This window comes from Panthera tigris, chromosome X, assembly GCF_018350195.1.
Source record: "Panthera tigris isolate Pti1 chromosome X, P.tigris_Pti1_mat1.1, whole genome shotgun sequence".
In the NCBI taxonomy this organism is placed as follows: domain Eukaryota; kingdom Metazoa; phylum Chordata; class Mammalia; order Carnivora; family Felidae; genus Panthera; species Panthera tigris.
This window is the reverse complement of record NC_056677.1, coordinates 41681791-41691612: the sequence shown is the minus strand read 5'-3', so window position 1 is coordinate 41691612 and position 9822 is coordinate 41681791.

Sequence of the window (9822 nt, the reverse complement as noted above, 5' to 3'; positions counted from 1 at the left end):
ATAGTGGAAAAGGGTTCCTCTTTCTCCACATCCTCACCAACACCTGTTGTTTCTTGTATCGTTGATTTTAGCCATTCTGACAGGTATGAAGTCATAACTAATTGTAGTTTTGACCTGCATTTCCCTGATGATCGGTTATGTTGAGCATCTTTGCATGTGTCTGTTGGCCATCTGGATGTCTTCTTTGGAAACATGTCTATTTATGTCTTCTGCCCATTTTTAAATTGCCTTATTCATTCATGTTGAGTTTTATAAGTTCTTTATATATTTTGGATACTAACCCTTTATCAGATATGCCATTTGCAAATATCTTCTCCCATTCTGTAGGTTGCCTTTTAGTTTTGTTGATTGTTTCCTTTCCTGTGCAGAAGCTTTTTATATTTATATAGTCCCAAGAGTTAATTTTTTCTTTTCTTCCCTGGCCTCAGGAGACATATCACGAAGGGAGTTGCTATGGCAGATGTCAAATAAGTTATTGCCTCTGTTATTTTCTAGGATTTTTATGGTTTCATCTCTCATATTTAGGTCTTTTATCCATTTTGAATTTATTTTTGTGTATGGTGTAAGAAAGTGGTCCAGTTTCATTCTTTTGCATATTGCTATCCAGTTTTCCCAACACCATTTGTTGAAGAGACATTATTTTTCCCATTGGATATTCTTTCCTGCTTTGCCCAGGATTAATTGACCATATAGTTGTGGTTTCATTTCTGGGGTTTCTATTCTGTTCAGTTGATCTATGTGTCTATTTTTGTGTCAGTACCACACGGTTTTGATCACTACAGCTTTGTAATATACTTGAAATCTGGAATTGTGGTGCCTCCGCTTTGCTTTTCTTTTCCAAGGCTGCTTTGGCTATTTGCGGTCTTTTGTGGTTCCATACAAATGTTAGTATTGTTTGTTCTAATTCTGTGAAAAATGCTGTTGGTATTTTGATAGGGGTTGCATTAAATGTGTAGACTGTGCTTTGGGTAGTATAGACGTTTTAACAATATTTGTTCTTCCAATCCCTGAGCACAGAATATCTTTCCATTTCTTTGTGTTATCTTCAATTTCTTTTGTCAGTGTTTTATCGTTTTAAGCATTTTAAGAGTACAGGTCTTTCACCTTTTTGGTTAGGCTTATTGCTAGTTATCTTATTGTTTCTTGGTGCAATTGTAAATGGGATTGATTCCTCAATTTCTCTTCTGCTTCATTATTGGAATATAGAAATGCAACAGATTTCTGTATGTCAGTTTTGTGTCCTGCAACATTATCAAAATCGTTTATCAGTTCTAGCAGTTTTTTGGTGGAGTCTTTTGGGTTTTCTATGTATAGTCATGTCATCTGCAAATAGTGACAGTTTTACTTCTTCCTTGTTAATTTGGAAACCATTTACTTCCTTCTTTCCTTCCTTCCTATGTATGTATGTATGTATGTATGTATGTATGTATGTATGTATGTATGACTGCTATGGCTAGGACTTCCAGTACTATGTTAAATAAAAGTGGTGAGAGTGGACATCCCTGTCTTGCTCCTGACAGTAGAGGAGAAGCTCTCAGGTTTTCCCCAGTGAGTATGATGTTAGCTGTGGGGTTTTCATATATGGCCTTTGTAATGGTGAGGTATGTTCCCTCTAAATCTACTTTCCTGAGAGTTTTTATCATGAATGGATGCTGTACTTTGTCAAATGCTTTTTCTGCATCTATTGAAATGATCATATGGTTCTTAACCTTTCTTTTCTTAATGTGATGTATCATGTTGATTGGTTTGCAAATATTGCAACCCAGGAATAAATCCAACTTGATCGTGGTGAATGATATTTTTCATGTATTTTTGGATTTGGTTTGGTAATATTTTACTGATAATTTTTGCCTCCATATTCATCAGGAATGTTGGCCTGTAGTTCTCTTTTTCAGTGGTGTCTTTATCTGGTTTTGATATCAAGGTAATTCTGGCTTCATAGAATGAATTTGGAAGTTTTCCTTCCTTTTCTGTTTTTTGGAATAGTTTGAGAAGAATAGGTATTAACCCTTCTTTAAATGTTTGGTAGAATTAGCCTGTGAAGCTCTCTGGCCCTGGACTTTTGTTTGTTGGGAGTTTTTTGATTATCGATTCAGTTTCTTTGCTGGTTATCAGTCTGTTCAAGTTTTCTATTTCTTCCTATTTCAGTTTTGGTAAGTTATATGTTGGTAAGAACTTATACATTTCTTCCAGGATGTCCAATTAGTTGGCATATAGTTTTTCGTAACATTCTAATTGTTGTATTTCTGGGGTGTTGGTTGTTCTTTCTCCTATATTACTGGTGATTTTATTTAGTTGGGACCTTTTTCTTTTCTTTTTGATAAGTCTGGCTAGAGGTTTATCAATTTTTAAAAATTTTTTCAAATAACTAAGTCTTGGTTTAATTGATTTGTTCTATTGTTTTTTAAATTTCTGTATCATATATTTCTGCTCTAATCTTTATTATTTACTTCCTTCTGCTGCCTTTAAGCTTCATTTGTTGTTCTTTATCTAGCTCCTATAGGTGTAAGATGAGGTTGTTTATTTGAGATTTTTCTTTTCTTTTTCTTTTTTCTTTTATTTTTTTAAAATATGAAATTTATTGTCAAATTGGTTTCCATACAACACCCAGTGCTCATCCCAAAAGGTGCCCTCCTCAATACCCATCACCCACTCTCCCCTCCCTCCCACCCCCCATCAACCCTCAGTTTGTTCTCAGTTTTTAACAGTCTCTTATGCTTTGGCTCTCTCCCACTCTAACCTCTTTCCCCCCCCCCCCATGGGTTTCTGTTAAGTTTCTCAGGATCCACATAAGAGTGAAACCATATGGTATCTGTCTTTCTCTGTATGGCTTATTTCACTTAGTGTAACATTCTCCAGTTCCATCCACATTGCTACAAAAGGCCATATTTCATTCTTTCTCATTGCCAAGTAGTATTCCATTGTGTATATAAACCACAACTTCTTTATCCATTCATCAGTTGATGGACATTTAGGCTCTTTCCATAATTTGGCTATTGCTGAAAATGCTGCTATAAACATTGGGGTACAAGTGCTCCTATGCATCAGCACTCCTGTATCCCTTGGGTAAATTCCTAGCAGTGCACCAGTTTGCATTCCCACCAACAGTCCAAGAGGGTTCCTGTTTCTCCACATCCTCTCCAGCATCTAGAGTCTCCTGATTTGTTCACTTTAGCCACTCTGACTGGCGTGAGGTGATATCTGAGTGTGGTTTTGATTTGTATTTCCCTGATGAGGAGTGACGTTGAGCATCTTTTCATGTGACTGTTGGCCATCCGGATGTCTTCTTTAGAGAAGTGTCTATTCATGTTTTCTGCCCATTTCTTCACTGGATTATTTGTTTTTTGGGTGTGGAGTTTGGTGAGCTCTTTATAGATTTTGGATACTAGCCCTTTGTCTGATATGTCATTTGCAAATATCTTTTCCCATTGCGTCAGTTGCCTTTTAGTTTTGTGGATTGTTTCCTTTGCTGTGCAGAAGCTTTTTATCTTCATGAGGTCCCAAAGTTCATTTTTGCTTTTAATTCCCTTGCCTTTGGGGATGTGTCAGGTAAGAAATTGCTGCAGATGAGGTCAGAGAGGTTTTTTTCCTGCTTTCTCCTCTAGGGTTTTGATGGTTTCCTGTCTCACATTCAGGTCCTTTATCCATTTTGAGTTTGTTTTTGTGAATGGTGTAAGAAAGTGGTTTAGTTTCATCCTTCTGCATGTTGCTGTCCAGTTCTCCCAGCACCATTTGTTAAAGAGACTGTCTTTTTTCCATTGGATGTTCTTTCCTGCTTTGTCAAAGATTAGTTGGCCATACTTTTGTGGGTCTAGTTCTGGGGTTTCTATTCTATTCCATTGGTCTATGTGTCTGTTTTTGTGCCAATACCATGCTGTCTGGATGATTACAGCTCTGTAGTAGAGGCTAAAGTCTGGGATTGTGATGCCTCCTGCTTTGGTCTTCTTCAAAATTACTTTGGCTATTCAGGGCCTTTTGTGGTTCCATACAAATTTTAGCATTGCTTGTTCTAGCTTCGAGAAGAATGCTGCAATTTTGATTGGGATTACACTGAATGTGTAGATAGCTTTGGGTAGTATTGACATTTTAACAATATTTATTCTTCCAATCCATGAGCACGGAATGTTTTTCCATTTCTTTATATCTTCTTCAATTTCCTTCATAAGCTTTCTATAGTTATCAGCATACAGATCTTTTACATCTTTGGTTAGGTTTATTCCTAGGTATTTTATGCTTCTTGGTGCAATTATGAATGGGATCAGTTTCTTTATTTGTTTTTCTGTTGTTTCATTATTAGTGTATAAGAATGCAACTGATTTCTGTACATTGATTTTGTATCCTGCGACTTTGCTGAATTCATGTATCAGTTCTAGCAGACTTTTGGTGGAGTCTATTGGATTTTCCATGTATAATATCATGTCATTTGCAAAGAGTGAAAGCTTGACTTCATCTTTGCCAATTTTGATGCCTTTGATTTCCTTTTGTTGTCTGATTGCTGATGCTAGAACTTCCAACACTATGTGAAACAACAGTGGTGAGAGTGGACATCCCTGTCGTGTTCCTGATCTCAGGGAGAAAGCTCTCAGTTTTTCCCCATTGAGGATGATGTTAGCTGTGGGCTTTTCATAAATGGCTTTTATGATGTTTAAGTATGTTCCTTCTATCACAACTTTCTCGAGGGTTTTTATTAAGAAAGGATGCTGAATTCTGTCAAATGCTTTTTCTGCATTGATTGACAGGATCATATGGTTCTTATATTTTCTTTTATTAATGTCATGTATCACATTGATTGATTTGAAAATGTTGAACCACCCCTGAAGCCCAGGAATGAATCCCACTTGATCATGGTGTATGATTCTTTTTATATGCTGTTGAATTCGATTTGCTAGTATCTTATTGAGAAGTTTTGCATCCTTATTCATCAGGGATATCGGCCTGTAGTTCTCTTTTTTTACTGGGTCTCTGTCTGGTATAGGAATCAAAGTAATGCTGGCTTCATAGAATGAGTCTGGAAGTTTTCCTTCCCTTTCTATTTTTTGGAATAGCTTGAGAAGGATAGGTATTATCTCTGCTTTAAATGTCTGATAGAATTCTCCTGGGAAGCCATCTGGTCCTGGACTCTTATTTGTTAGGAGATTTTTGATAACTGATTCAATTTCTTTGCTGGTTATGGGTCTGTTCAAGTTTTCTATTTCTTCTTGTTTGAGTTTTGGAAGTGTGTGGGTGCTTAGGAATTTGTCCATTTTTTCCAGGTTTTCCAGTTTGTTGGCATATAATTTTTCATAGTATTCCCTGATAATTGATTGTATTTCTGAGGGATTGGTTGTAATAATTCCATTTTCATTCATGATTTTATCTATTTGGGTCATCTCCCTTTTCTTTTTGAGAAGCCTGGCTAGAGGTTTATCAATTTTGTTTATTTTTTCAAAAAACCAACTCTTGGTTTCGTTGATCTGCTCTACAGTTTTTTTAGATTCTATATTGTTTATTTCTGCTCTGATCTTTATTATTTTTCTTCTTCTGCTGGGCTTGGTGTGTCTTTGCTGTTCTTCTTCTAGTTCCTTTAGGTGTGCTGTTAGATTTTTGTATTTGGGATTTTTCTTGTTTCTTCAGATAGGCCTGGATTGCAATGTATTTTCCTCTCGGGACTGCCTTCACTGTATCCCAAAGCATTTGGATTATTGTATTTTCATTTTCATTTGTTTCCATATATTTAAAAAAAATTTTTTTCAACGTTTTTTATTTATTTTTGGGAGAGAGAGAGACAGAGCATGAACGGGGGAGGGGCAGAGAGAGAGGGAGACACAGAATCGGAAACAGGCTCCAGGCTCCGAGCCATCAGCCCAGAGCCTGACGCGGGGCTCGAACTCATGGACCGCGAGATCGTGACCTGGCTGAAGTCAGACGCTTAACCGACTGCGCCATCCAGGCGCCCTCCATATATTTTAAGATTCCTTCTCGAATTGCCTAGTTGACCCATTCATTCTTCAGTAGAGTGTTCTTTAACCTCCATGCTTTTGGAGGTTTTCCAGACTTTTTACTGTGGTTGATTTCAAGCTTCATAGCATTGTGGTCTGAAAGTATGCATGGTATGATCTCAATTATTTTATACTTATGAAGGTCTGTTTTGTGACCCAATATGTGCTCTATCTTGGAGAATGTTCCATGTGCACTTGAGAAGAAAGTATATTCTGTTGCTTTGGGATGCAGAGTTCTAAATATATCTGTCAAGTCCATCTGATCGAGTGTATCATTCAGGGCCCTTGTTTCTTTATTGATCCTGTGTCTAGATGATCTATCCATTGTTGTAAGTGGAGTATTAAAGTCCCCTGCAATTACCACATTCTTATCAATAAGGTTGCTTATGTTTCTGATTAATTGTTTTATATATTTGGGGGCTCCCGTATTTGGTGCATAGACATTTATAATTGTTAGCTCTTCTTGATGGATAGACCCTGTAATTATTATATAATGCCATTCTTCATCTCTTGTTACAGCCTTTAATTTAGAGTCTAGTTTGTCTGATATAAGTATGGCTACTCCAGCTTTCTTTTGACTTCCAGTAGCATGATAGATAGTTCTCCATCTCCTCACTTTCAATCTGAAGGTGTCCTCAGGTCTAAAATGAGTCTCTTGTAGACAGCAAATAGATGGGTCTTGTTTTTTATCCATTCTGATACCCTATGTCTTTTGGTTGGACCATTTAGTCCATTTACATTCAGTGTTATAGAAAGATATAGGTTTAGAGTCATTGTGATGTTTGTAGGTTTCATGCTTGTACTGATGTCTCTGGTACTTTGTCTCACAGGATCCCCCTTAGGATCTCTTGTAGGGCTGGTTTAGTGGTGATGAATTCCTTCAGCTTTTGTTTGTTTGGGAAGACCTTTATCTCTCCTTCTATTGTAAATGACAGACTTGCTGGATAAAGGATTCTTGGCTGCATATTTTTTTCTGTTCATCACATTGAAGATTTCCTGCCATTCCTTTCTGGCCTGCCAAGTCTCAGTAGATAGATCCGTCACTAGTCTTATCAGTCTCCCTTTATATGTTAGAGCGTGTTTATCCCTAGCTGCTTTCAGAATTTTCTCTTTATTCTTGTATTTTGCCAGTTTCACTATGATATGTCATGCAGAAGATTGATTCAAGTTACATCTGAAGGGAGTTCTCTGTGCCTTTTGAATTTCAATACCTTTTTCCTTCCCCAGATCAGGGAAGTTCTCAGCCAATATTTGTTCAAGTATTCCTTCAGCCCCTTTCTCTCTCTCTTCCTCCTCTGGAATCCCTATTATATGGATATTATTATGTTGCGTCGCATCACTTAGTTCTCTAATTCTCCCCTTATATTCCTGGGGTTTTTTTTTTATCTCTCTTTTTCTCAGCTTCCTCTTTTTCCATAATTTTATCTTCTAATTCACCTATTCTCTCCTCTGCCTCTTCAATCTGAGCTGTGGTTGCCTCCATTTTATTTTGCACCTCATTTATAGCATTTTTTAGCTCCTCCTGACTGTTTCTTAGTCCCTTGATCTCTGTAACAATAGATTCTTTGCTGTCCTCTATACTTTTTTCAAACCCAGCAATTAATTTTATGACTCTTATTTTAAATTCATGTTCCATTATATTGCTTAAATCGTTTTTGTTCAATTCGCTAGCTGTCGCTACTTCCTGGAGTTTCTTTTGAGGAGAATTCTTCCATTTTGTCATTTTGGATAGTCCCTGGAGTGGTGTGGAACTGCAGGGCTCTTCCCCTGTGCTGTCTGGAGTAACTTGTGTTGGTGGGCGGGGCCGCAGTCAGACCCAATGTCTGTCCCCAGCCCACCGCTGGGGCCACAGTCAGACTGGTGTGTACCTTATCTTCCCCTCTCCCAGGGGCAGGACTCACTGTGGAGTGGTGTGGCCCCTGTCTGGGCTACTTGCACACTGCCAGGCTTGTGGTGGTGCTTCTATGGGATCTGGCATATTAGCCAGGGTGGATCTGCAAGGTGCACAGGGGTGGGAGGGGCAGGCTCAGCTCACTTTGCCTTTGGTGGTCGGCTGCGGGAGGGGCCCTGTGGCACCGGGAGGGAGGCAGACCCGTCGGAGGGATGGATCCACAGAAGCACAGCGTTGGGTGTTTGCACGGTGCAAACAAGTTCCGTGAGGGGAACTGGTTCCCTTTGGGATTTTGGCTGGGGGATGGGCGAGGGAGATGGCGCTGGCCAGCACCTTTGTTCTCCACAGAGCTGAGCTCTGTCTTCCGGGGCTCAACAGCTCTCCCTCCCATTGTCCTCTAGCCTTCCCGCTCTGAGCAGAGCTGTTGACTTATAACATTCCAGATGTTAAGTCCCACTGGCTGTCAGAACTCACTCCCTCCGGCCCCTCTACTTCTGTAAGCCAAAGAAACTTGGGGATTCCACTTTGCGGGGCGGGCTGCCCCTCCACCGCCCCAGCTGCCTCCCGCCAGTCCGTGTAGAGTTCACTGCCTCTCTGCCCTTCCTACCCTCTTTCCTGGGCCTCTTGTCTATGCTTGGCTCCAGAGAGTCCGTTCTGCTAGTCTTCTGGTGGTTTTCTGGGTTATTTAGGCAGATGTGGGTGGAATCTAAGTGATCAGCAGGATGCAGTGAGCCCAGCGTCCTCCTACACCGCCATTTCTCCAGTCTCTCTCTCTCTTTTATTTTTTAATTTACATCCAAGTTAGTTAGCATGTACTGCAACAACGATTTCAGGGGTAGATTCCTTAATGCCCCTTACCCATTTAGCCCATCCCTCCTCCCACAACCCCTCCAGTAACTCTCTGTTCTCCGTATTTAAGAGGTTCATATGTTTTGTCCCCCTCCCTGTTTTTATCTTATTTTTGCTTCTCTTCCCTTGTGTTAATCTGTTCTGTGTCTTAAAGTCCTCATATGAGTGAAGTCATATGATATTTGTCTTTTTTTGACTAATTTCGCTTAGCCTAATACCCTCTAGTTCCATCCACGTAGTTGCAAATGGCAAGATTTCATTCTTTTTGATTGCCGAGGAATACTCCATTGTGTGTGTGTATATATATATATATATATACCATATCTTCCTTATCCATTCATCCATCCATCAATGGACATTTGGGCTCTTTCCATACTTTGGCTATTTTTGATAGTGCTGCTCTAAACATTGGGGTGCATGTACCCCTTCAAAACAGCATACCTGTATCCCTTGGATAAATACCTAGTAGTGCAATTGGGTCATAGGGTAGTTCTATTTTTAATTTTTTGAGGAACCTCTATACTGTTTTCCAGAGTGGCTGCACCAGCTTGCATTCCCACCAACAGTGCAAAAGAGATCCTCTTTCTCTGTATCCTCACCAACATCTGTTGTTGCCTGAGTTGTTAATGTTAGCCATTCTGACAGGTGTAAGGTGGTATCGCATTGTGGTTTTGATTTGTATTTCCCTGATGGCGAGTGATGTTGAGCATTTTTTCATGTGTGGTTGGCCATCTGGATGTCTTCTTTGAAGAAATGTCTATTCATGTCTTTTGCCCATTTCTTCACTGGATTATTTGTTTTTTGGGTGTTGAGTTTGATAAGTTCTTTATAGGTTTTGGATACTAACCCTTTATCTGATATGTCATTTGCAAATATCTTCTCCCATTCCATCGGTTGCCTTTTAGTTTTGCTGATTGTTTTCTTCACTGTGCAGAAGCTTTTTATTTTGATGAGGTTCCAATAGTTTATTTTTGCTTTTGTTTCCCTTGCCTCTGGAGACGTGTTGAGTAAGAAGTTGCTGCAGCTAAGATCAAGGAGGTTTTTGCCTGCTTTCTCCTGGAGGATTTTGATGGCTTCCTGTCTTACATTGAGGTCTTTCATCCA